General features: G+C 38.4%; 1 protein-coding gene and 1 long non-coding RNA gene across 2 annotated transcripts in view; both read left to right on the top strand.

Annotated features, from left to right (window-relative positions):
- Nucleotides 1-26,809, top strand: part of LOC149661640 (cell adhesion molecule Dscam1-like) — a 183,565-nt gene that overhangs the window by 58,703 nt on the left and 98,053 nt on the right. Inside the window, exon 2 of the mRNA XM_089843202.1 lies at nt 6,496-6,623. The gene's annotated coding sequence lies outside the window, so the exon portion shown is untranslated. The remainder of the gene's footprint in view (nt 1-6,495; nt 6,624-26,809) is intronic.
- LOC149661644 (uncharacterized) lies at nt 19,678-23,862 on the top strand. The gene is made up of 3 exons (XR_016369117.1): nt 19,678-22,170; nt 22,244-22,539; nt 22,616-23,862. It is a non-coding gene; the product is annotated as an uncharacterized LOC149661644 (long non-coding RNA).

Here is a 26,809-nt window from a genome sequence, read left to right on the forward strand (position 1 = left end):
TTCTTTTTCTTAACTTTTAAAACTTGATTTTGAAAGGGGGTAGAGACTTAATGTACTCTACAAAATACCCCCTTCCAACCCTAAAAATGATAGTTTTTAACCGAGTGACGTCTAGAGAGAACACTCTTTTGTTTTCAGAACAAACTTGCTAAGATAAAGGGGTACACGCTGTCAGAATTGTTAGGTCGGAGGTAACGACAATGTAACAACTTATTCTTTAGAGAACCCCCTACTTAAGAGCGACTTCAGCACACAACTGGTTTCAGTATCGTATAGGTTGATCAGTTAGTTACCAAGTGAATTTTACTAATATTCGTAATAATGTTCTATGAAAAGGTGCTGATAATAACCCCAGCTTTCATAATTGCCCTAGAAATTCTCACAGGCTTGTCTTGTACAAGGGGCCAGGTATTTAAACTTACCTAAGCTTTCGTTAGCCAAGCACCGAGGGTCGCGTGCCAGTCACGATTGTGGGGGCGCAGAGCGCCTTATAATAACTATGCCCATATAGAAAGGGATTTGGCGGGAAAACTTGTTGTATTAAATATGGTTGAAGGTGGGGCCCACGTATATTTAGGCGTGGATTTAGTTTTTTTTAAAAATGCGAGTCTTTCTCTTGGGCTCGGAAGTATCTTAGTAGAAGTGAAGAATTTCTACCACGTCTTCGTTCTGATTACCGTATTTTTGTTGTTTTACATTAAAGTTTTATACTTCTGTAGTTAATCACGTGTCTAATCCGCGTTTAAAAACCGGTTTCTTAATATTATGTACGCTGCTTATATTCTTGTTCTGTAAAACACCCACACCCAGATCAAGAGGTGTTTTTTTTCTTCTCTCTGTTGCATCTATTGTTCGTATATCTGTTAATGCTTGAATTTATGAAACAGACTTAATACCACTGTCTCAAGTGAAAGTATATCAAATGCTAACGTATTTTAAGGTGTGGTCCTTTTTAATAAATCTCTCAAAGATACACACGCCATTTCTCAAGGAGCTTTCGCTTTATGGATGAAAGGATGGAAAGAGGAGGTTAACTTTCTTCGTTTTTTTTTTTTTCGAAGAAAATTGGAGTTTCGAGTCACGTACGAATGATTGATCCGTTTCAATTGTTCATTTGCAGATTTGGGAATTTTTTTTTTTGATTTTAACTTTATTTTTAGGAACTTTTTCTCTTGTCATGCAGATGTTCTTTTTTTCTTGCAATTTTTTTAACAGAAAGTAGATAAATTCAATAATTCAATAATTAGGTCTAATTCGAGAAAATTTCAATTAGTTTTAACGAATTTTCTCATAGTGAAAATGAAGGAAAGAGTGTTGACGTTTTATACTGAAATATTTTAGTATGTCTCTTTGTGTCTTTGTCTTTTGTGTCCATGATGACCCAATTTATTTGTTAAATGTAGGCTTGTCTCCTTTGGGGATGGACGACATAAGTGACATCCTGCCTGTAAGGACCAGCGAGCGAAATATTCTCAATAATAATAACAACCCCGTTTCAAATTGAAACAAGTGGTTTGTTTGTCCAGGATTTGTTGTATCCGATTGTTGTCCAGGATAATTAACTGGGAGTGGTTTAATGTCGACTCAAACTCCTTCTTGCGCGCCTGCTTTACTAACACTTCCACCACACCACCCGTCCCTTAAACCCTGGAATATAACTTATCTATAGTGTACAGCTCCACCATGATCTATAATAACGAGTAGGAGCAAGGAATACTTAGTCTGTATAGCTTTGATTCTAATCCCAATTCGTATCTGTCGCTTTGGGAAGTGTATAGGTGAAAGTGAAGGGACTATTCCAAGTCTTAGGCCTTTGCCTTGTATCTGAATAAGATTCGTATTAACGATTTCAATCGTTCTCCTCGCTCTATATCACAGCGGAGTATATAGAAGCTGCCGTGTTAGATTCGTAATTAGCCAAGGCTTAAAAAAACGGCTCACCCTCTCCCGTTATAGGTAGGCCTAATTCGAAACCGCTGAAACGGCAAGAACGTATTCGCACATATACTATAACGGAAGATATCTAAGCACCTTTCCCCTTGTTCGTTTGACGCTCCCCCAATGTGTGCTTAACGGGTTGTTTCGTCAGCTTGTAAGAGCACGAAGCTGGCAGTTACACCTCGTGTTAAAACTACCGCCGTGAAAATGGGCATCAAACCTATCGTTTCAACGAGCACGGACCTTGTCGGAATTGAGCATTTAAATCACTCGATACACACACTCTCTCTCGCTCTCGCTCGCTTTCTCTCCTACCCCCGTTTCTCTAGATCCACGCAGTCGTTTCCAACTCGTAATAAGCGACATTACGTGACTCTAATGTTAAAACGATTAAGGGCTTCCCCATTTTCTCTCGTCCATTTGTCATAACTCCAATAGGATTATACTCGTGAGAAGAAAATAGTAATGGAAGGACGTATGGAATCCCGGATATCTCACCATTTATCTTTGTTAAATTAAACCTATCGAATTCTATAGTATTTGTAGGGTTTTGGGGGTTATTAATACGAAGGATTGAAGTCGGAATTTTGATATATTCTAATGGATACAGCTAGTAGAATTTTGCAAATTCGAATAATTCTTCAAACTCCAGTAAACGAGCTTATCCTTTAGCACCACTGTGTTGCGTGGAAAACATTTTTACAGGCTGACGTAAATGTTTATTTGACTAAATGAAGTAAAATGCTACCTTTCATGGCAATGCTTGAAGAAAATTAACACACTTTTCACACCGTATTGTGTTAGTAGTTCATGAATTTAACATTTAATTTGTATTCCTAACTGTTAAGGTTTCCCACAGTTCAGTTCAAACAGTTCAGTTTTCGGTTCAGTTCAGTTATTTTCGGTTTCAGTTTAGGGCCTAAACTGATTTGATTGCTTCAGTTCAGTTTCAGTTTGCACATCTCCAAACTGATCAGTTTTCAGTTCGGTTCGGTTTATTTCTTAAACTGAACTGATAAAAACTGAACTGAAGAGATAGTTAAGTACTCTTTCGATCTATCGCGAGAAACGATATCAATACGCTCCCCCAAACATTAGTAGAACAATAGAAAACTGGCATCGTTTAGTATTGCATGCTGTATGATATTTTGGGGGATGTGTCGCGTAAAGATACCTTATTAGAGTCGCGTATATTTCATCATTTATGTCGCGTATATTTAATTATGCATAGAAATAAGCTATTAATTTAAGTCCCGTGATTAGCTGGGACCCTCTGCAGAGAGACACAGGCTAAAAGAATACCAATAATTAGTAACTAAAAAGGGTATCATAATTAGATAATTAGTCAAAGTTAAATTGTTCAATGTTAAAAATTAGTAGTTAGTGAAATAAACATGACATTTAAGGTATGGCACATCACAATTCCAAAATACTTAGTAGTAGTAGAAAATGTTAGCGGTTAATAGTTACAATCTGGGTATTTTGTGGCTCTGACACTGTATTTTTCTTCTTGATAATCTCTGAAGGGGTTTTCGGTTCAGTTCAGTTATAACTGAAAACTGAACTGATCAGTTCGGTTTCCTGTCCGAACCGAACTGATAATTTCAGTTCAGTTTCAGTTCTTGAAAATCTTAACTGAAAAGTTTCAGTTCAGTTTCAGTTTTAGACCAAAACCGATTTGAACCGAACTGTGGGAAACCTTACTAACTGTCGTGGGGAACTGTATTTTGTTTTCTCATCTTGTTTATTCCGGCGCCTTCTACGTAATAACCTAAGAATAAAAAGTAAACCGTTTAGAAAGGGATAAGAAATGGCGGCTATTTAGGAGCGGGGGATATGGCTATTTATCGACTAAAGAGAGGGTTAAATTTTATAGGAAGGAAAGCGGCGAGAGCTCTTCCTCATAGACCCTATATATCTTTTCTTTCTCTGCAGCATCGCGCTTTTGGAAGAGAGAGTAGTAGAGAGGCGTCGTCAGCGCTTCCGCTGGAAATGTATTGGGAACGAGGTTGCACCCCTTTTCCTAAAATCCTTCCTCTTTCCCTGCCTCTTTCGGATCAATCAAGCCGTAATTTGTAATGGCTTGTCGGCTTTCTCCTAGCGCCTCTTGTCAGCGGCAACGTCTGCTGCAAACTGTCTCATTCTCAGTACTCCTCTCACGGAGCTATAGCCTCGTGTGCCACCCTCGCGCGGTTTCTTGGGCAGTTGGATCAACGAGAGAAGGTTACGTTCCATCCCCGATTAAATTCGTCAGAACATCATCCCTTTTCCCACTATCGCAAGTAAAATAATTCTCGACTAAGTTCATAAGAAACGGTATCATTTAGCCAAGTCGTGTTTACTTTCATAAGTTTTTGCCTTCTTATATTTAGCTTGATTTTGAAAATTTTCCTCATTTCGTAATTGGGACACGGCAGTACGCGATAACCCCCTCCTACCAAACGTCACACCTTCCCTTACCCAATCATCTTTTCTACCAAAGCCTCTACTTCACAAAAACCTCCACCATGTAGAGGTAGGAGCCCTCAAATTTGCTGTTTCCCTGTACAACAAGCTTTCGAAACCTTCAAGAACTTAGTGAGGAGTTATTTTCCTTATGCCTTGCAGCAGCAATCCGACTTTAGTATTTGGATGGTGCATGGGCCGAGGCGCGTGACACGTAACGGTTGAACGTTCTTCTCGACTTCACTGTCTTTTAAAGATCTGTTACGAACAGTATACTGAGTAGTTCCGATGTGCTCTTTTAACTGGAACTTCGCGGCGCCTTGCCTCAAAGACAAGATGAGATTTTTTTTGGGCGCTGGAGAAACTCGATAAACTTTTAGAAAGATGTTTAAGAAGGTGTTGGACATTTGGAATTGTTATTCCCTAGAATCGTTACGTTAGATCTTGCTTTTCTTAGGGAAGTACTTGGCCGACATCTTGTCTGGAATTGAGAGGTTTTAGAGAAAAATAGTGGGAATGGCGCCACACACGCCTCGTGAGCCTTAATCTCAATTCGATGATTTTGTTTCTGCTGGTTAAAACAACTCCTTTGCTTTCGCGTTGGTTCAAAGACTAACAGAGGGTCACACTTAAACTCGACCATTTGATTCGCATTTTCTTATCTAAGTAGCAACGTTCACCCTACTGTCAACTACTAAAGTTGGAGGGCCCTATAACGTCACAATCTGGAATTTCCCGGTTTTTAAGTTTGCCAAAACGAATAAGGGCCGGGACATAAGCATATGGCATCTTAATGGGAAAATTAACAGGGTCACCTTTTGTTCCGTAGAATATGGAATTTTTATTTTGGATATTATAAAAGGGCCCGCTTTCAACATATTTCGGCAAGCGGCGTTCCTCCTGAATGGCGACCTTATTTACCTTATGTACTTTACACAAAAGGGGAAAACTTTCGCGCTAATTTTCGGGTATATACTGCTAATAAAAGACTAAGAACCGACTATATTGTGTGAATAGGCTTAAAACCACCGCGAAAGTTTGCGTTAACATATGGGTTAATAAGTTTAGTGGGAATTTTATGCCATTATTCGAACAAATTCTAGTATTTAGACGCAACGTTCATAGACCTCAAAATAGGTCTTTGCAATTAAAAAACAACGCGTTCATTCCATTTTTTAAAAGAATAGACCAAATTTAGATTCAGTCCATGCGCAATTATTTATTTTTACACGAAAGAAATATTATATTTATAAAGAAGCATAGACCTAACGCGATATAATACCTTGAAATGTAATAACTATAATTTCAATTCGTTTGTTTTATTTTTTATTCGTCGAGGTGGCCAATTCGTCACGTTACGCAAACCATTGATTATTATTATTTTTTGTGTGAATTTTATACGTGCGACAAAAGAACTACAATTCGCACGATAGCGTGTGTTAAAATCGACCCAAGTAAAATTTACGGTTATACCCCGTATCACAAACTAAATGTGTTTCACTGTTTGTTTCGAAAGTAATTATAGTTTATTATTTTGCTATGTTTTTGTTAAATACAACGTCAATATAACGCAAGTTAAGGTATTAATTATTAAATATATATGCATTTTTAAAATGAAATTGAAACAACACTAGCGACTTATAGCATAGGGTGTGTACATTTTGAAGGGAAATGTGAGGGAAAGTAAAGGTGTGTTTAATTTCGACTATGTTACCGTCGCTTTGTTGCCCAAACTTTAATCCAAGCGTGAATAATTTATGCTGTTTAATTTCAAGAGAGGATGAAACTTATATGTATAAACGTATAATTGATTCCTTAATCTTGCTTTAGTTACCATTATTTGTCTTAGGGTTTTAAGTAATTTATAAACTGTGAAATATTAAGTGTCGTCTGCTTTGTTGATTCTTGTATAGAGCAGAGGAAGACTTTTATTGAAATATAATTGTAGCTTAAGTAAAAGAAACTAAAGTGTCATCTATCCTTTAGTTTAGGAAACGCGGCCGGGGTTTGCAAATTAAATATTTCATTCAATATTTACAAATTAAGCTTTTGCAACTAATTTTCGTACGCGAACGTAACTTGACAAATCTTTAATTATATTTATTCTTTCAGATTAACTTTATGGTGACGAAGAAACCTCGTTAAAGGTAGAAGTTCCTCTTAGAATTAGGAAGGACCTTGGGTCGTTTTCATGACGTTTATTGAAATAACGCAATAACACCGACTAGTGAGTGTCCATGGTAAGTCTTTGGAATTATTTACTTTCTTGTTGTTGGTGAAATACGTTCGTTTTCAATTCAAATGGAATTGAGCAAGGGAAGAGGGCATAACTTAAGGGTTACTTGATACACGATTTTTCTTTCTTGATAAAAAATAAGGCTGAGGGGTTCTTTTAAAAGCCATTATAGTATTTTTTTACCCCGAAAGTCTATCTTAAAACTGAGATACGAATCAAATACACGCCATGGAATGATAGCTTTTGACGTTAAAAAGGTTCTAAACAAAAGGGAAATGTTTTTGGTGATTTTTTTTCTTCTCTCTTAAAAAAGATACATCACGTTTTTGTCTAGGGAGTATTTCGTGCTGCTGTGTGTCTTTATTTAGAGTTTTAGACTGATAGGGGCCGCTTTTCTCTTTTAACTTAGATATTAAGGAGGTTTTTGCCTTTGAAAATACCCATTACCCCTTTTCCTATCCATCCACATTTTTTTTCTTTTTCTTTATTCAAACCCTACAAAGTTTGATATCATTTTTCACTGAGATGTTAAAAGACATCGTAGACTACCCTATATCCTCATTAATGGGCCCCCAAGCTACGGGTGGAATTGGTAGCGGAAAAAGGGCGGTTTAACCCTGGCTCAAAGTTGGAGGTATCACTTAACGAAAAACGCGACGGAAAAAAAATACGCGAAATTTTATATTTATTTTGTGAGCAAAAAATTGGTCAATTTATGCATGGCTTGATTTTTTTCGAAGTTAGATGACAACGCGTGTATTTTAAATTAAACTATAGGCTAGCGGATCAGCATTTTACAAAGGCTTAGAAACCATACGTGTACGTTATTGAAAGGAACTTCTCGCTTTAAAAGCAAAAATTCCGTCGTGCTTAAGCAAATGGACGTTCTTGAGGCATAAGAAAAAAACGTCTACTGGTTTAATTTTCTTGGGACCCAGGATGGGATTTTCTTTTTGGTTTTATTTTTTTTCTGGACGGGATATAATAATAATAATACAACATATAAATCCCCCTTCTGGGCTCGAAAGCCTTGTCATTGCTCCGGTAATCTTTCAAGCGGCCGATTAAATTGGTTAGAAAAAGAAAAAGAGGTAAAAGGGTCCCGTACCTTTAAGCCTACCTGTCAACCCGTTCGGGATTTTTCACAAGATGGACGACTCGTCCTGTATCCAAAGCAAACAACGGCTCTCTTGGGGTGAGATGGGTTTCAAGAGCCATATAAGAAAAAAGAAAAGAATATCTTCCGCGAAGGACCTTCTTGTTTGTAGTTTTTTTTTCTTCTCTACATCCTCACCTTCTCTTACCGGACGTTTTTAAACTTTAAACCCCAAAGAAAAAAATATAGATTTATAAAATAAAAAAAAAATCTTGCGGATGTACCAGCGGGTAAACAAAGGTTTAGTCCTGGTAAGGCTCGCATCTTAGGCCATGGATGGTGTGTACCCATTTTTTATATATGGATCTCTCATCTCTCTCTCTCTTTTTGGTGAGGTGAAACACCTTTTAAGTCTCAAGGTGTTAAGGAATTAAGCTTTTTAAAAAGTAGATATAACCTTTTAAATAGAAAGCATCTTCCATTTTTTTTCCGGGGCTTTATGATGTCCTATAGTGTACTTTTTTTTGTCCGTTAAGTGATTTTATGTACTTTTCCTGTAGAGAACTTAAAGATTTGGGTTTGGAATATGTCGAATATTACGTCGCGTCCTTCATTTATCAGTTTGTGTATGGCGTTTCGTATTTGTTGCATCATGAATTCATCCAGGAAGGGATGAGTGTTTTTTGGACGGTCTTAAAGGACAGAGTGTCTCTATGACTGCCCGATCCATTTATTAAATAGTGGAGCTATGAAGATGAGGCTAAAACACTCCCATTTCTTTTTCTAAGTGTTCCTTTGAAGTTTTAAAGACTTTCTGTTGTGTTTTCTATGATGGTATTAAGGTACGAGAGATATCTATATGCCAAGTTAAAAAAAAATAGTTTTATAGTATTTGATATTTTCCATATAAGTCTTTTATACTGAAGGGATTTACGATATAGTTTTCTCCAAGTTTTGTGATGAATCTCAGCCTCAGGAACGTGCCGGAAATTCGCATCTAGGCTCCAAGGGTTATTGTTTGTCTTTCATCGACTCGAAACTAAACGTCTTTCGTTTATGGTAACGGTATTAGCATCTATCTATTCATAGGCTAAAATTTTCTACCCTTCAACCGAGCTGAGTTGAGTCTCGTGTCAAAGTTTTTTTTTTAGTTTGGCGCCTTTTCCTCGACCTTGCGTTTCAAAACTCTCTCAAAATCTATACATGTATCGCTAGATCTATACCGGATAGCTTTGTTCCTTCCATATTTGAAACTTTTCAGGAGCTATAAATCTATTAAAAGCGCGCTTCACTATAGGGGAAGAGTGTGTGTGTGCTGTTAACGTTAGCTGAAATATTTGACACGGAATTTTCTGCCGCCAATTTCCATAATAACAAGGACATTTGAGCGAAGAATCTAGCCTTCATCTTCGAAAGAGGAGAACATGCAAAGAGAGAATTTTTATTTAAACCTTCTCTATACCAAATTCTGATTTTTCAAAAGGGTAAAAATTTGGTTGGGCCTTTTTTTCTCTGTTAATATTTAAATTTTTAGCGTTCAGAACTCTTGGTATGAGTGGGTGGTGATTTTATTAAATTTTCTACCTAGCCTAATCTTATAGAAAATATTAAACCAGTATTTATTTTTCAAATTTTTAAAACAATAACGCCCATACTATACTTTAAGATAAGTGCTTTTAATTTTTAAATATTGGGTAATTTTTTTTTTCTGAAGAAAGAGAGAACGTAAGTCACGTTTTCTTTTTTGGCGCATTTCCTTTCCCGCCAAAAGTAAGGCCTATATCTTAATTTTACGCAGCCCATAGAAAGAAAGTAATGCGCGTGGTATCAAACAAACATACCGTAGACTATAAAAAAAAATCAGTATGCAAAATAACTTTTTGATTTAAAAAATAAATCTGGTATATAAAATACCCCATCTAAATTTTTCTCCTTGAGAAGACCCTAAAAAGAAATGTTGGGGCTAGAAGAAATTTCCTATCTTGCTAGGGATTTATCTCGGGGTCGCGTTTTTGATGCGTTTTAAATCTCATTTCGTTATTCAAATCCGTTGCTTCCCTTGTAAGATGGAGAAAGAGAGAGAAAAAATGAAATTCTCCGAATCCCCAACAATAAAAACTTTGTTGTCGTCGTAAATACGGATCAAGAAATTCGAGTTCCGAGTTTTATTCGTTTGTACTGAAAGTTTATTATTGGAAGTAAATTTTCATGCAAAAACGTGAAACACTGGGTTGAAATAACATAGAAGAACTATGTTTACTTTAAATAATAAACGTTTGTTCAGGGTGACGAATAGGAAATACGTGTTAGGTCATCTGCAATGATGGTCCATTTGATTTCTTGGTGTGTAACGTTTTATTCCTTTTTATTTTACGCTTATAAAACCCGCGCGGAATTTGAAATTTAGTAGTAAATATCAATTCACAGCCTTGTTGAGTTTGCTGCGTGGAAAATATTCCTCATACTCGAATCTATGTAGATATTTCTGATCGAATCGTAAAGTTTTTTTCCGTCCAGGATATGTAGAGAGCTGAATAAACAACTTCTAGTCTTCCCATTTCGAACATCAAATATTGCTACTATACATGAAGTTTCGAAAATGAATAATCTTTATACACAGTTGTGGATGAAAGAAAAAAATGTAATGTTTTTATTTTTATGAATTTGGATTGAGCATCCCTTGCCAATCCATGATTTGAAGAAAGTGTTAGTTCTGGTCTAGTAAAAAAAGAATCTCAACAGCTGTTCCGTGTCTAGTTTGCCTTGGTTATTTCGCTAATAACTCCTCCAACAACCTTGCTTCGTACAGAGTTTCCATTCCAATTTTGCATGCATTGAATCGACTATAGTTCATACAATTCAAGAAGAGAGGGGAAGGTACATTCTTTCGTTCTTTCTTATATACGCCTAGGGCTTATACTCTACACCAAAAAGGGGGGAAAAAGCTTATTTGTACCGGAGTCCTACGTCAGTGTAGCCATAGAGTAAGGTAACCTAGTCCTAAATGTAACCCGAGTAGTACCAATGGAAGCCATAGTTTCTCCAGCGCTGTCTAGACACTAAGTTGTTGGAGTATATCAGCGTGTACCCCGCGTATTCTCGGGTAAAAGGTGTCTATGCGTGTGAAAGGAGGGATAAATATATACGGGAAATCTTAACGGCGGCAGCTGCGAAGCGAACTGGGATTTTTTTCTTCTCTTCTTCTTCTTCTTCTTTCTCCTTTACCTTCTTTTCGTTTTTACTCGGGGCTTCTTTTCTTCAGGTAGCGAGAAATAGGGACGACTGGAACGTGCGCGTGGAAGATGGAAGAGGAGCGCGTCTTTTTTTTCGGGATGGAGAGCGAGATTTTAAAAAAGATTTTGTGAGGTTTACCGGTAGGAGAAGCGCCGTAGATAGGTACTGTACCTTGGAAAGTTGAGGGGTGAGATACATTATGTGAATAAGAGGATGAGGAGGAGGTGGGATGGGGTGTGGGAGGAAAGAAGAAAAAAAGCATCGGAGTGGAACGTGTTCTTTTGTAACGCTCGGACGCCGATTCGAGTGGTGTGGTGCTGGAGTTGCATGCTCGCAGACGTCGATCTCTTTTTCCCATATCCATAGCCTGGAGGAAAAGTCTGCTGCTCCGCACCGATTGCGTACTTTTCCCGCTGCCAAATTGTTTTCCATCGTGATTTTCCGATTCCATTAACCAAATTGTCTCGAAATAACTCGCGTTTAATTAGCTTTCTTTTTCGGGGACCTTGTTCGTCCCTTTTACCACCGTTGACCACCACCACCTCCACCACGTAGGTTCGAGTGCAACAACCCATACTCATCTGGTGGTGGTGGGAAGTCTCTCTCTTTTCCTTAACTGCCGTTTGTCTCTCTCCCTCTTTCTCTCTCGCTCTCGACTACATTTCGGCCTTGGTCTTCCACCACCAAAAACAACAACCTACATCTCGAAGAGATCAGTAACACCCCGCGTAACTTATTGCGTATCGGACTTAATGGATGATTTTTTCCGATCCGAAAGTTCCCAGTATATGTAGTTTGTTCTTGCGCACTGAAGAAAAAAAGAAAAGAAAATAATATAAAAGCATCCCACCACTTCGTACAAACAAGGTTTAGGGTTTCTGGGATGAAAGTTTTCTAGAGACAAGGCTTAACTAGTGTTTTATTCAAGCATTGCCCTAGGCTTAACCGTGGTTTATTTTTGTATGAAAATTTTTAAAAGGGGTCCAAAGAGTAAAGTAAACTAGGATTTTTTTTACTCGCTCACTCCCACCCATCCTAGTTTTGTTAGTAAATCACGCTTTGCCGTCGAACTTTTTTGAGTTAAGGAGGACCGGGGGAAATGGCATTGGGGACGATGGTAGGGGAATGAAAATAGTTTTTGGTATCGAAAGAATAAATCACTATCCGATATATACGGTGTGCGTATTCTTGTTTTTATTTTTCATCTTTTAGAAGTTTCGCGAGTGCGAAGTCTTTTATTCGGGCTTACTCTCGCTCGCTCGTCCTAGCTCTTTTCGAGTTTTCTAAATTATCTTCAGCCACGCATTCGTTTTATTTTAGCACTTTTTTATGTTTTTCCTTTCCTCTATACCGTCACTTTTTTTCGTGTCTGGAGGGTAAAGAGAAAACCGTTTGTCTTTCGCAGTACCGTTCTGCAGGTACCCATAGCCCATAGTCCAAGGGTAAGCAAAAAACACATCGAGGCTAGACCTACATGTAGGGCCTTGTCTATAGAAAATCAACGGTTTTTTTTGCGTCGACGGACTCTGTTCCGGTCCATGGGCGAACCCGCCTAGCCATACATCCTGTTGTTTAAAAAAAGGGTCATTTTCTCCTCTTTTTTACCGAAAAAGTAAGGGGAATGAAAGAAGAGGGGTGGATTCTTTTTAAAGACAACTGGGAGGCTAGTTTTCCTTCATTATTTCTAGCAACAGTTTTTTTATGTTGACTTTTAAGTAAATTCCCCCTTTCCCTTCTATTCTCTTTTCTTCAATTTGAGATAAAAAAATTCAACTTTCCATTTTCTCTGCCAACGAAGCGGATGGATTCTTCGCGCTCCACCTTTTTAGGCTATTACCACTCTGTTGAACCAGGGCATGACCACCCGCGAATACCACAAGAAATTTTAAAGCGCATCTTTTTAAAGGGACAGTAAAATGAATACAAGTAACAAAACCATGTCCGTCTGTGTTTTTATGGCTCTCGACCTCTAGCACATAATTTTCACTAACTCGGGATGAAATTGATTTTAAGAGTTTTTCCTAATTTTTCGTTTAATCTCTCTTTAATAACAAGCTTTCTAGTTGAAATTTCCAGGAAAATGATAAAGATATCCACTCCGGGTTGGGTTTTCAGTCTTTAAAGATTCGTCCTTGTAGCTCTGTTGGGATATTTTTTAACTGGGCGGTTTCACGAGGTTGGTGGTCATCATCATGGAGAGTAAAGAGGATATAGTGAGACGGTTTAGGCATGGCTTAGTGGAATGACGATGAACGCGCGCATTCCTGGGAGAGTTTCCTCTCGTCTTCTTTACTTCTTCTACTCCCTTCCTATTTAATGACTGCGCACTCCTCGTTCCCCCTTTCTCTTTTCCCATCCTCTACTCATTTGTGCGCCCACGATGGAGCAATCACTCGCTCGCTTGTCACCGCATTTGCTCGCCGCTCTCTCTTTTACCGAGGTTTTAGTACATACGCCTCCCAAAATCTCTTCCTTCTTCGCGCTTTCTTGGGTGGTGTAGTGTCCTACACCCATCGTCATTGTCAGAGAAAACTACAGGGATTTGAGATTTCTTCCCTTTTTCCCGCCAAAATTGTTCCATCCTCGTGCACTCTTCCCGCCATTTTCCCTTTCAGCAGTAGTGGATGAACAAAAGATGTTATAAAAGTTCATGTTGCGAAGAGATCTCGCTTTTATGTTCAGATAGTTATACTGGACACTTCGGGTTAATGCGCTTTAATGCCAGCTCAAGGTTAAGGTTTAGCGCGCGCTGCGCTAATGTTTGTACGCCCGCCTGAACAGAATAGCCTTCAAAGGCGCTGCTGCTCTTTTCTTTCACTCAACAAATTCCTATTACCGTACCAACGTTACCATGCGGGACTTGTTGCAGCTAGAACATGCTTTTTCCTTCGTAAATACAGCGGGATGTCCGGGATTAGTATGCTTTTATGCGGTATGTTTCATAAGGAATATGCCATGCCTTCAAAGACACCCTTGCAGGAGATTGTAAGGGCTGAGTTGAAGGTATTCCATGTTGTAAGCTGTACCCAGGACGCGTTTTTTAAGCGATTTCCATTGGGAATGCGTAACACTATGTAAGTTAACAATGTAGATCAGAAGCAGCAACAATCTCTTGTGGTACAGCTTTGAGTCGTGGTGTATTTTGCAGCCGAAATGTATAGAATGTAATCATGTTGCGCCTAGCACTTATGGGAAAGACAGGGATTGTTATATTGTCCTTTGTTGTAAATCACGCCCCAATCCAAAATGACAGTTGTGTTTGGTACCCATTCGCTAATGAAAAAAGTTTTGGCCAATTTATTTTTGCGAATTCTAAATTCCGGTCGAGACAAGCCTGAAATTTTGCGTGACAATTCCTTTGAAAGCTTTACCTGAAATTCCCCGCTATACTTCAAAGAAATTTATCTTTGATCTTTGAAAACGGTTTATATTAATTAAAGGTAACCATCTAAAAGCTATTTTCGTCGGAGAGCGTCTCTTTGTTAATGCGAAAGCTTAGTTTGCGGAGTTGGAGAAACTTTCTTCTAATTTTGAGTTTAATTAAACGAGGTATGAAGTAGTATACCAATACATTAATTGTCGAAATTTATATAACCCTTTGAAATTAGTACCAAAGAGAACCTACTCCAATATGCATTAAATTGCCGGATTAGATTTCATTTCAATATTTTAGAGTGATGCAATATTTTTAAAATGCAATGAAATATTAAAGATGCTAGGTATAATAAATGAAAATAGTTGAAAATATTGAGATGAAATTAAATTCCTTGTAACGAAAATCCTTGGATAATTATGAATTATCTTAAAGTGCCTACGGTTTTGTTACTCCTTTATAATAGTTCAAAGAGATGAGATATTTATGCCTATATAATTCCCATGTTTAACATTTTTTATTTCCTCTATGCTTTTCATAATGGAATATTTCAGTTAAAAATATATTTATTTTGAAATAACGTAAATTCTTCACTATAATGGTCTCATTGTCCCAAATAACGAAAAAAATTTAGTTATTAAATGCACGTTGCTTTCAATTCCTAAACGTCGTAACTCGCTTCGTTTCCTCCTCTCACTTTTCCTCTTCAGTTAATTAATTTGAGCTAGAGGATTAACATTTCGGCGTGATCCTCTTTCTTTCGGTTTTCCAACTCCATAACTCCGACGATTAGTCAAACGCGGTAATGACGGCCACCGATTATTATTTTTTCGCCCTTTGTGGACCTTTTTCACTTTCCCCTTTTATCCTGGCAAGGAAATTCACTCTGTCCGATTTCGAACCACACGGGCACGAACCAATTAGACGCGAGCAGCCTAGCTCTCCGTACGTAACAGTTAGCGAGGAACGCGAAGAAAATCGTATAAAATGATAATTGTAAGTGGCTTTGTACCGCCTTTAATACGAATGTATGTATGTATGTATGTATTATGTATTTTTTCTCTTCTCATTCTATAGTGGGGAAAAAAGGTGCCTTAGGGGTCTTGAATATACATTGGTAGCGTAAAAGAGATCGCTCGGACATTTCCTTCGCTAATGACGCGATTAAGTTTACCCGAGCGTAAGAGAAAATGGACTTTGTTCATTAAAAATGCTTTGTTTTCTACGTGAGCGCGATTCCTAATAGCTTTTCAAGGGGCGGGAGACTTTACCCCACAATGAAGGGGGTCGAAAAAGATCTCTCTGGAGTATTCTCATTTGGCCAACCGGTTCGTCCAAATGTATAAGCGATAAAAGCGAGTCCAATGCGTCGCTAAGCTTTTCTGTTTATCGAACCACCAGTAAAACAGAATTGTCGCGAGAGAAGAAAAATACATTGTGTTTTGCTTAACTAATTTCTCTCTCTCTCTCGTGCATGGCAAGAAGACAGTTATTTTGTTCCCTTTAGCTGTTCTTCTAACGTTTTGGATTACGAGCGAAGAACGAAACGACGTGACTCGCGCGATGTAAATTGACTCCCAGTTCTTTCGTGTCCATCCTTTGCACACGTTGTTAACTGTAGTATCCTAGTTCATTTAATTGTCTGGAGAATTGCTCGAGTCCTAGCTGAAGGGTCATTATTTCTAAATGAATTTTTAATTCAGTTTCCTTAATGGGTATAATATTTTGTCTTTAATCGAATACTTACGTATCGTTTCACACTGGCGTCTTTGATAAATTGAAAAAAAAAAAAAATAAATAAATAAATAAATCCGTATTATAAAAGATTTCTGAAAGATTTCGGTATAAAAATATTTGTACAATCGTTTGCGAAAGAAAAAAAGGAAATCTTCCTTAAAGTAAACTAGCGCGTTTCTTCCTTGGGACTTGGGATTCTGAAAGATCTTCTTCCTTCGTCTTGTAAGATAAAACCAAAGATTTCTCTGGGATGCGAAAGAGATAGGAAAAAGAAAAAATACTGTTGACAAAAAGATTATTCTTTTTCTGAAATAAAACTATTTGCCAATCTATTCCCTCTCTTCTTTTTTTTTGCTCCTCATCTCTGGTCTCAGTTGGTGGTTTTCTCTAGCTATAGTGTAGTGTTCGAGTATGTATACTTGCCTAGCGGTTTAGGTACTCGTGTTTTACTCCAGGAGCGTGTGTGTTTGCTCTTGGGAAACTTTTGTCGCCGAAGAGAAGATGGATACGGATGAAATAGAAGAAAAAAGATTTACTGAAAAATGTATTTCATTGCTTGCATTGCGCAAAAACGACGAAAAAAAAAAGAAGCTGTAGGAAACTAGGGTCGAGAAATCCGGTGAAGTCGTAGTAATGGTACTCGTGGTAATACTTAAGAATTTATTAAATTCCTATCCTAATATTGAACTAAGACTTGTTCCAATCGATATTTACGTGGGATAATCTCCTATAAGGCTTTGAATACTTTGGGAGAACTGTATTAAATTCAGGAGTTGCGTTATAACTCTAAGATCTTCGCATACAACAGGTACTTTAGGGACTGTCGTTTTCTTCCAATACATTATTGATGTCATCCAAGTTTTTTTTATATAAACCCATCTTCAAATTTGAGGGTCTGATGCATCTGTTGACGAAATAAAACTCTGCGGAATTTCATTATGCGAAGTTTCTTGGGTATATCTCATTCAGATACATCCAATACATACTCTTTGAATTGATCTATATTTTTCATGTCCCCGAATGTATGACTGGTTTTGGGTAAGGAGGGAGGGAGGGAATCCCTCAATGCGACAGAAGCTCTTGTCAGGAAATACCGCACCATATCAGCCAGTTTTCCATGGTTTATATCAAAAGAGTCGATTGCCGGATCTGTCTACAGACTACAAGGCCACTTATCTTCAAATCGTTTTGTTTTCTTCGTTGCTTAGCAGCCGGTTCTTCTGGTACGGTATGCTGTGGCTTTTGCCTTCTGTTGGTATCGTGATGTACCATTTAATGGGGTTGAAGGTTAGAGTTGGGGAAACTGGGTACATGGGATGTAGTTACTACCGTGTTCATTGGTGCCACGCGAACAAATCTTGGTTTCTATGGAGACCACACCCTGCAGAAGGCAGCTGGTGTGTGTGTGTGTGTGCCCTCTCCACACGCGGATGGGATCAACCCCGCCGTGTGCAGTCTGATCGAGCAACTATTTTCTCCCTTCGCGTATTATATCTCCTTCTTATAGCTAGATTTCCCTCTTCCTTCTCTCGCTCCCTGGTGGTTCAGTGTATATCAACTCCGACGTACATAGGGTCTAGTTATTTTTTTCAACAGGTGTCATGGCATGGGTAGCCCCCCTCTCTTCAGCTGCCGTATCTGCTGGAACGGAGGACATCTGCCACTGCTGCGAGGTCCGCTTTTTTCCACTTTTTTTCAGTATAGCTACGCTAGCATCATTCATCTGTAGGTTAGGTTATCTTGGATCCCGAGCTCTCCAAATTCGAAATTCTATTATTCACCTTCAGGGGTCAGTCGCTATTCAGTGACCATGGTTTATTCCCTTTAGTGATATCTTTCCTCTCTATTGTGATATGTCGGAGGAATCGTTTCGGTTCTAGTATTGAAGATTCACTCAATACGAAAGATATACAACAAATATAGGCCGTTCTTTGGCTCGATATGTTTGGCTTCACCTTTTCAAGATTCAGTTTTGAGTTAGAAAATTTTGTTGTTAGACGGTCTGTTGTTTGCTTAATCAAGTTTCAAAATGAACCAAAACTAAATTGATACAAAATATTGCAGCAAATAAATATACCTTGCACTGAAATAAAATGACCTAAAAAACTAGAATATACGTTGCATTTTGATAAACAAACACTTATTGTAAGATTACCCCAAAAAGTAATAAAAGTAGTTCATGCGGAAGCGGATATATATATGTATAGATAATATTTTTTCCTATCATAAAAGGGAAATAAAGCCGAGCCTAACGGATCAAAAAGATTCCAAACAAGCCATATTTTGTTGATCCCGAACAATGAGATGCTATTTTTCTATACGGCGGTCGATCCCCATCAAACTTTTTTTATGAGGCGAAAAAAGAAATTGTAGTGGAAGAGAAGAAGGGTATCTATTCATCCTAGGAGTCTGCAATGCCATAGTTGGGCAACCCAACCCAACCAAGCAGCGAACCCAATCCGGTATCCGCGCGCCTGGTATTTAAAAAATAATATTTTGCGCGAGAGATCGGTTGAAAGAATTCTTTTTCCTGAAAAATATCTTTTATCCTGGTGTCCGCTGGCGCAATTCCGTTACAGGGAAACTTACTGTCAAAGCCCTACCGTGGTCAACCTCAAAGTCCCTTTTGTATTTTGGGCAAAGGCTTATATCTGAAATGGACAAGAACATTATATACTTGTATCTTACCAAAAAAGAGAGAGAGAGAGAATGAAAATCTCCTGGTCCGACCTCTTAACCTTCTTTTTCTCCGTGGCCGCTAATCGATGGGTCCCCGAAACCTCCACGTCGATCTTTCCGGCACTGATTTATTGGATTTTTTCTCGCCCACGTTAACGCGATGCTCCGTACCTGCCTACTCTCGAAGACGAGAGAAAAAGCGTTGGCTGGCTCAGTTTCCCAGAGACATATACCTAGTTTTTCGACCTTAACGTTGTTTTAACAAAGTGGACCGAGCCATCCTTTTATATGCCTGCCTATCTTGTCCGTGGGCTCTTTAGAAAATTCGATAGAAGCAGCTCAGCTTTATAGGCCATTGCACTAACAATGTTTTTACTATATTCTGTAGGGATTTTAAAACCTTTTTTTTAGTTAGCGAATACGATATTTTCTTAATCTTCAGGCCCAAATAACCAAGATTGAAGCTACGACACATTCGAATCCTATCACGTGTAGAAAAAACAGTAAAGTGATTGGATTTTCCGTTGCGTTTATTATTAGAGGATCCTGGAGTGGTTCTCTCGCTGTGAAAGACTTGGTCATTAATGGTAGTAGAAAATAACAATCCTTTGGAATCTTCTTGGGGGTTTTGAGTTACTCGACCACGGTCATCCTATGCTCTGTTTTCCGGTTCTATAGCTTCTGCTGGACTGGGTTCCAGAGCCAGCACCAGCAGAGCTGCAAGGTTTTTGTAATATCTTCTTTTTATTTCTTTGAAGAGTCCTTCTGAGCTGTCAAAGTCTAGAGTCCCGTTAATGGATTAAGCCCATTATTTCCTCCAACCGAATATTTTTCAATTTATCCCCTGGGTGACATTTTTCGATCAAAAAAAAGTGACGTCTGGAGAAGCAAAAAATATCGGTGAAGACCCTTTAAAAAAAAACAACTCTTTTCCTCTGGCCTCCATTCTGCGAGCTCTTCTAGGACATGGACATAAGCTCCCACGTTTTGTTGCTGCGCTAACTTCTTTTTAGTGAGAGATTTTTAAGCGCCAAAACGTGTTACTTGTTTCCACCAATTCGATTCCTACATTCTAGACTTAGGGCTATTTTGGGTTCACTTTTTGTCGGAAGCGTTTCGTTCTTGTATACGAACGTAGAAGTAAAAGTTCTGTGTGTAGGCTAGGCTGTTTATCCGTGCATTGGATAATGGTTTTATTTTGGTTCTTTAGCTCGCTATCGCATCATACTGCAGTCTTCCCCCCCCCCCTCTATAAAAGTTAGAAAATCACATTTCGCATTCCAATATAAGTGACCCTTTTTATATAGTACGAAGTCCGATTGTCCGCCGATTGTGCCTTCCTTATCTGTATATTTATTTCTAATGGGACGCGGTGAACTTAAATTCCAAGTCCATTTCTTTTTCTAGAAAATGGTAGCAATTTTTTTTTTTGTGTTGAATGTATTGTTGGTATGAAACCGGGAAAACGTTTGCTCAAACCAAATTTAAAAATAATGTATCACGGTATTAGACCTGGTATTCTTTCAACTTGAAAATACCTGGACGAAGAAAGTTCACTATAAAACCCGGAAAGCACTTTACGTGATATTCAATTCTTTAGATTTTGCTCAGATTCTTCGCAGACCACTAGTGTATCGGGTTGAATTGTTTGTTCGACGTGATTTCATTAACACTGTGGAAAGGCGTAATGATATTAAACTCAACTCTGTTCATCAGCTATCCCCCTTTAGCCCGTATTGACTGGGACTTATCGAACGGAATGTCGCGATGTCTACTGGGTCCATTCAATCAGTTAAGGGAGGCGGCTCTCGATCTGCCATTTGGTGACCCATCTTCTCCTATCTGTTCCAAAACGAGCCTTCATTACTGTCAAGGCTACAGTGTTGTATTTTAAAACCGTTAGATATAGGTTACAGGACGTTGTAGATTTATAGTGAAATGGAAAAATAGCGTACCAGAGTCCCATCTTCTTTCTCTTTTAAAAGACATGTCCCATCGATTTTTCGATTTAAAAAATCTCCTCTTGAACTTTCAATTCCGGGGGTCCATATCCTTCTATCGAGGTTATATATAGAAGGACCCTCTAAAATCTTCGCTCGCGGGTTTTCTAGTACACTCTTACTCTTTTACGGTATTAAAATAGTAGCTAGCGCTTAAACCTTCCAGCGTTTCGTACAGTTTTCGTTAAAATCGAATTTCCACCCTCTCGAATATTAAGCATTCTTAAAAAGTCACCCTTTAATAAAAGAAACAGCCCTTGGAAGAGGTTTTCGAATTTCGATTTTTTTTTACTTCAAGAAAACCAACTTATACTCTTTTATTCCCATATAGCGATTCTTCTTCAAATTTTATTACCCACAATTTTTCGATTTCGCTTTACTCAAATATACACGATTGAGAGATTTATTATTTTTAAATTTAGTTTGCTTAAAGTTAATCGAGAAGAGCTATAATACAATAATATTTCAAGTTTCCTCGGAAATCTTCTTGAATTTCATTCGCCCATGCAGTTCGCTTCAAAACATTATTGACTTTTGAAACCAGTTATTCTATTCCGAGATAGCTAAGCCTATTTTTAACCTAGTCTACGTGTGAACGGAGACTTCCGTAGACTTCTATTAGAGCTTAAAGAAAATTGATAAGGGTTTTGAATAAATGATGAGTTGCCAACTAGAACTTTCCAACTTCCATCAGGAGCTTTTAACAATGCAAATTATAAGAGGATCCTAGGTATATTTTCCGTAAATGTTTTAGACCAAACGGAATACCAAATTACAAGGATATTGCGCTTTCCTTAGTGGGTTTTCCCTTGGGGGGGGGGCTTGCTCTAACAGAAACGCGACAACTAGGCCTTGGTGTATTAGAGAAAAATATGATGGTACCCTCATAATATTTGAAACCAGTTATCGAGCTTGCGTGCGTGCGGTCTCTGGGACGTTTCATTTCACCCTCATTCTATATAGTGTATACTCCCACCACCCTAAGACTAAGGTAAATATAACTATAGTTAAAGACGAAACAACGCCATACCATGAAAAAAACTAACGTATAATTAGACTTCAATACGAAGTCGGGAAGAAAACAATCATAAATTTATTAAATGTATCCTGTATTTACCGTAACTCGTTATTTGCGTTTGTGTATCGTGTTTTATTTTCTTCTTTCTTTCTCTTCGGATTTGGATCGTAGAGTGGACGGAAAACTTTAATATTCAGAATTAACAGCTTACTTTAGCTATACCCTAGACACCGCAACTACAACTGCCTCATTGATCCAAGGCTATTGAGGTCGATCGTTTGGATTCTGTTGCTGTACTTGACTATAACTACACACCCCTTGAAAAAGGACAATAGGTCTAGGCGAGAACAGATCAGAGCTGGAAACTTTCTCCACAGCACCGTGGCAACTAACTAACCCGCCTTTGCTTTTCGTGTAAGCCGCTACTTAAAAGGACAAGTCTCGTTTAATTTATAAAATTTTGTTGAATAAATCTCGCCCTTTTAAGAACAAGTAAAGTGGCTTAACCAGTATGTTGAACAATGGTTTCCTAGGAAAGTTTGATACGCCGTACGTGAAGAAAGTGGCTTCGCGTTAATTTACTTCTGTTTCTGTTAAAAAGGAAACGAAAACTGGGTTGTGTAATTTCTTTCTCTATTTAATCACTGTTTTCTCTCGTTTTCTTGTCCGCTAATCGATTATCCGCAGTAGCGACTAAAAAGGATGGGCGCAAAACTTCCTGAGAGAAGATTGAATTGAAATAAACGTGTTCCATGGAAGGCAAATGGGATGTTTCCCTCTTAAGTAGGGGTGTTTAGAAATTCGATGTAAAGGGAATTAGCAAACTGATTATTTTCAGTTTGAAAATTTTTCAAAGTAGAATGGCCTCGAGGTCGAGATTCCTTCGTCGTGCGAAGTGGAAAGAATTGTGTTTATCTGATTTTGGTACGTAATTTGCGCTATTGATTTAGGATAATATTGACATATGAGTGAAGAGTTATGTACTTTGACATTTTGGATGCCTGCTCATGCGTGGAGAAATAGTTCCAACATCATTTCCATCTTCATTCAACTAAAACATAAACATACTCTAGAAGTGTATACTGTCTCTCGCATTATTTCGTTGTCTCGCGTGAATTACCATAGGGAATTACGGCACGTGACCTGTCACAAGGTGAACGCGACACCCAAAGCGTACCCCATACGCGTGGTCTCTATCCTCTAGGAAGATTAACACCAAAAGATAAAGAAGGAAGGAACGTAAGCTCCCGGTCCGAAATAGAAGGGTCATGTCACTAGGAATTATTGGGAACGAGAGATTTTTGCGCCAAATGTCAAACGAAGGTGGAGAAGATCTTCGTTCCTATCGTTACTCGACCCACACGTATAACCAACCAAGCAACTTATCAAGAATTAGTTCCATGCCCTTATGAATATCAAAAGTGACCTTAGGTCTACAGGTATAAAGGTGACACTTTATGAAGATGAAGTATTTAAAGTGTTTGTTTATTCGTTGAAGCATTGAGTAAATTCTTGAAATAACGTAATCTACGTGTCTGGCTTTTTAGTGAGGCGCTTTGGGGTCATGCAAGCGCTATACGAAAATCTTCTTTTGGAACCATGCCCGAGAATTATGTCTCGGATATCGAAAAGTGTCAAAATAAAACGAGAGCGGACGGGCGTGTTTCTCTCTCTCTCTCTCTTTCTCACAACTTCTCTAAATACGAAAGAAGAGCGTGTAAGGAATTCTCAGCTCTGTTTTCTAATGACCAACTTGACACGCGTCTTGATTCCCAGAACCGAGAACCAAAACCCCAATGCATATACTACTTCTTACGAGCCCCTTTTCGTTCTTTGAGAGACAAGTTAAACCCGGAACCCAAGAGATCCTATAAAATCTTAGTGTACCTCTTCTGCATCGCCATGTTTTGTTTAAGCTGATGGGACGCTTTTAGCCGGACGTTTCATCTAAAAATAGGCCTACTGAGATTGTCATTCGGGAAAAGGAAAACTTTTAGAGGTAAAAGAATCACCGCCGGGGTCTTCGTTAGCTTTTGAAGACGTTTTCCTAGAATCGCTCCCAAAGGAGGTAAACCTTACCATTGGTTGATCCTTGTGACATCCTTGTGTGTGTGTGTGAGAGTGAGAGGGTGGGGATGAGGATGTGATGGAGAAAGAAGACGAAATGAAGATGCTTTCCAAAACGTTACGTATAAGACTCACCGAATGAGAGTATATCTTAAGTACCTTGGGAGTCAGAATGTCACGCCAACTGTCCATTCCGAGTCCCTCTATAGCCACACGAACTATTCTATTCTCTTAGCTCCCACACTAACTCCTACGCTATCAAACTGAAACCACTCACTCGGATTTCTTTTTCTTCCATCCTCCCCACAACAGCTCGAGTTTACTAAAACATATCTACTTCAAAACTTTCTCGATATTCCCCGTTTGACTATAAAAAAAGGTGGACTTTTCTTCCCTTTTCGAACTCGCATCTCTCTAAATGTCTTTCTCGGGGTTTTATGTTTACGAAACCAATTCGGTATAGAATATGCAATAGCGAAATGATACATAATGTAAATACTCGCGAATATAGAGTTATTTATTTTGAGTTGCGCTCCCAACTTTTGAGCCTGAAGGACTCCAAGGACAACTCTTATGAAATATTAATATCCCTAGTTTTTTATCCCCACCGTATAATATTTTCTCTCACTTGTAAGTCACGGTCTCTTACTGCGTCAGCGCGAATATTGCCTCTTTACAGTTCGCTCTACTGTTGATACCCAACAAACACACTCTTCATGTTTTGATAATTGCTATTATTTATTAGACAAGCGGCAATAAACCCTTTCCACTCAATGAATTATCGCGAATGCTACGCTTTGCGCTTTTGGCTTTGATATTTCATTCTGGTAAAGAATTTCCCCCGTTGGCATCTTTCCCTCGAAGCGGGACCGGCGATTGCCTAAAGCTTTTCTTTATTCTTTTAAATCGCCTCCGGCCAAGAAACACGCCATCGTCTAAATTGTCTCAAGAATATGGAACTGAACTTAGATACGTGCCATCATCCTTAGCGCGTGTTTAGTAGTTTTTATTATTCATGTTAGCGTTGAATCATTTTAAAGGCGCAAACTAAAATTGCCAGCCCGTGACTTTCAAAGCAACCTCTAGAGAAGTCGGGTATGGCAACAAACAGTACGTCGGGAATTAATTAAAACATTGTACAACAATAAGGAACTCGGAGGAGTATGCGAATATAACATATCCCTCCGTCAGGGACCGTTATAAACTTAGCTTGGGCATGCACCACCTTTAAATCTAAACCCTTCCTTACGTGTACACCATAAAATTTCGGGTCCTCCATCCAAAATATACCGTAATTAACGGATGAAAAGGGGGGAGGGTGCAGGAGGGTTGCTAGAACTCTTGTTCCATACATAACATAAGGTCTCTTTCTCTGAACTCTAAATTATTCTCTTTATACTATAGCCTAGTCAATTCAAGGTGTTGGATACTTGTACCAATTTCCTGATTTCTCTTTACGTCAGCGGGTTCGTGGTTGACCTTTCGACCTCTTGGTCCAAATTGAAGGCGAGAGTGTTAAGCAAGGTATACCATGAAATCGCTGAGCTCCGTGAAACTCGATTCGGATTTTCTACAATAGGATTCGAAACGATTCCAAATTAGCTAAGATGGGTCTCGAGCCAGGTTCCCCTCGGAGGAAGGAACCCTCAGTTCAGTTGGGGAGACTCGGAAGTGGTTCGCGAAATCGTGGGGTCTTGTTTGAAGGCGAAAACAACCTCCTTTCTCAGAATTCAGGATATTCTAGTCGGTGTTTGCCGAAAGATGTATATAGACGAACGCAAGCTGGCGTACCTCCGTTTTCTCGATCCATACACCCGCAGTATCAAAATCAAACTACAGCGTTGCGAAGTTCTTAGTTCGTTTCAGTTCAAGTCTTCCGTATCTACATTAACTTTAGGTATAGATTAATCAAATGAAATTGTAGCTATTTCGCGTGCGTTCACTAAGAACTCTGTTGCATATTTATATTGCAAATACGGCAAGTGGTGCGTGTTTCGACGGAGTCGCTTCGAAAGACCGTTAGTTTTCTTTCCCTCTGACAACGCTACGCTCCAGTATGCAATCCAATTTTCAATGCCAGAAATTCGCGTGCCTACTAAACGTCAGGATTCATTTTTTCGCCCTTTCTAAGTGATTGCCCCAGAATCTTCCCTCGTTTCTAACACAGTTTCGTTTTATATTGGTTTCCAAATTTGTTTTCTCACATCCCTCTTCTCTTATGAGTGGTCCATGAAACATACTAACGCAAAATTAACTATATGCGATTTGAAATTCTTCAAATATAAACATTAGATAACGTTAAGGTAACGAATAACCCTCGATATCTTTGGGTTAACTTACTTCAGGTGTTGCGTATATAAAAATATATATTTTTTTCACGCTGTACGGTCATCGTATAAAATAGGTTTTACAACCTCCTTCAATTTAGGGAACGAGCTGAAGTTATTTTTTTATTTATTTTTATTTTAGCTTTTATTATTTTTTACGGCTTGTTATTTTGGTACGGTAGTAGTTGGTCCATGTATGGTGTTTGACTTTAAACGTTGGCGGCGTTTCCTATATAGAGTTGTTTAGTCTGTTAAAACGTAACGAAACGGTATATACCATTGCCTTGTCACGCTCACCGTTTTTAGATAATTATTTTTTTATGGAGAAGTTATACCCTAACTCGTATTGTTTTAATTTTTCTTCTTGCATCGTAGCGTATGTGCGTGACCCCCTATGTAACAAATATATATATATATAAAGATACATCTGAAAAGTCACGTGACAGTTTATACACTGGTCTAGCACCCCTCATAATATTGACGTGAACGTGATCTGACTTCATTTTCAATTCTCAATAGAAATATACCACTAGAAAATGTTTATTTTGTAACTAATCATTATTGCTTGGTCAAACGTAAACCTTTACGTGTTTATTTGAGTTCAAACCTAGCTCAAATGAGAGAAACATTCACTAAATGTAATATGCAAATAGATATTT

This window comes from Phalangium opilio, unplaced genomic scaffold, assembly GCF_054372755.1.
Source record: "Phalangium opilio isolate 3A_F unplaced genomic scaffold, DU_Popi_V2 ptg000070l_1, whole genome shotgun sequence".
Taxonomy (NCBI): Eukaryota; Metazoa; Arthropoda; class Arachnida; order Opiliones; family Phalangiidae; genus Phalangium; species Phalangium opilio.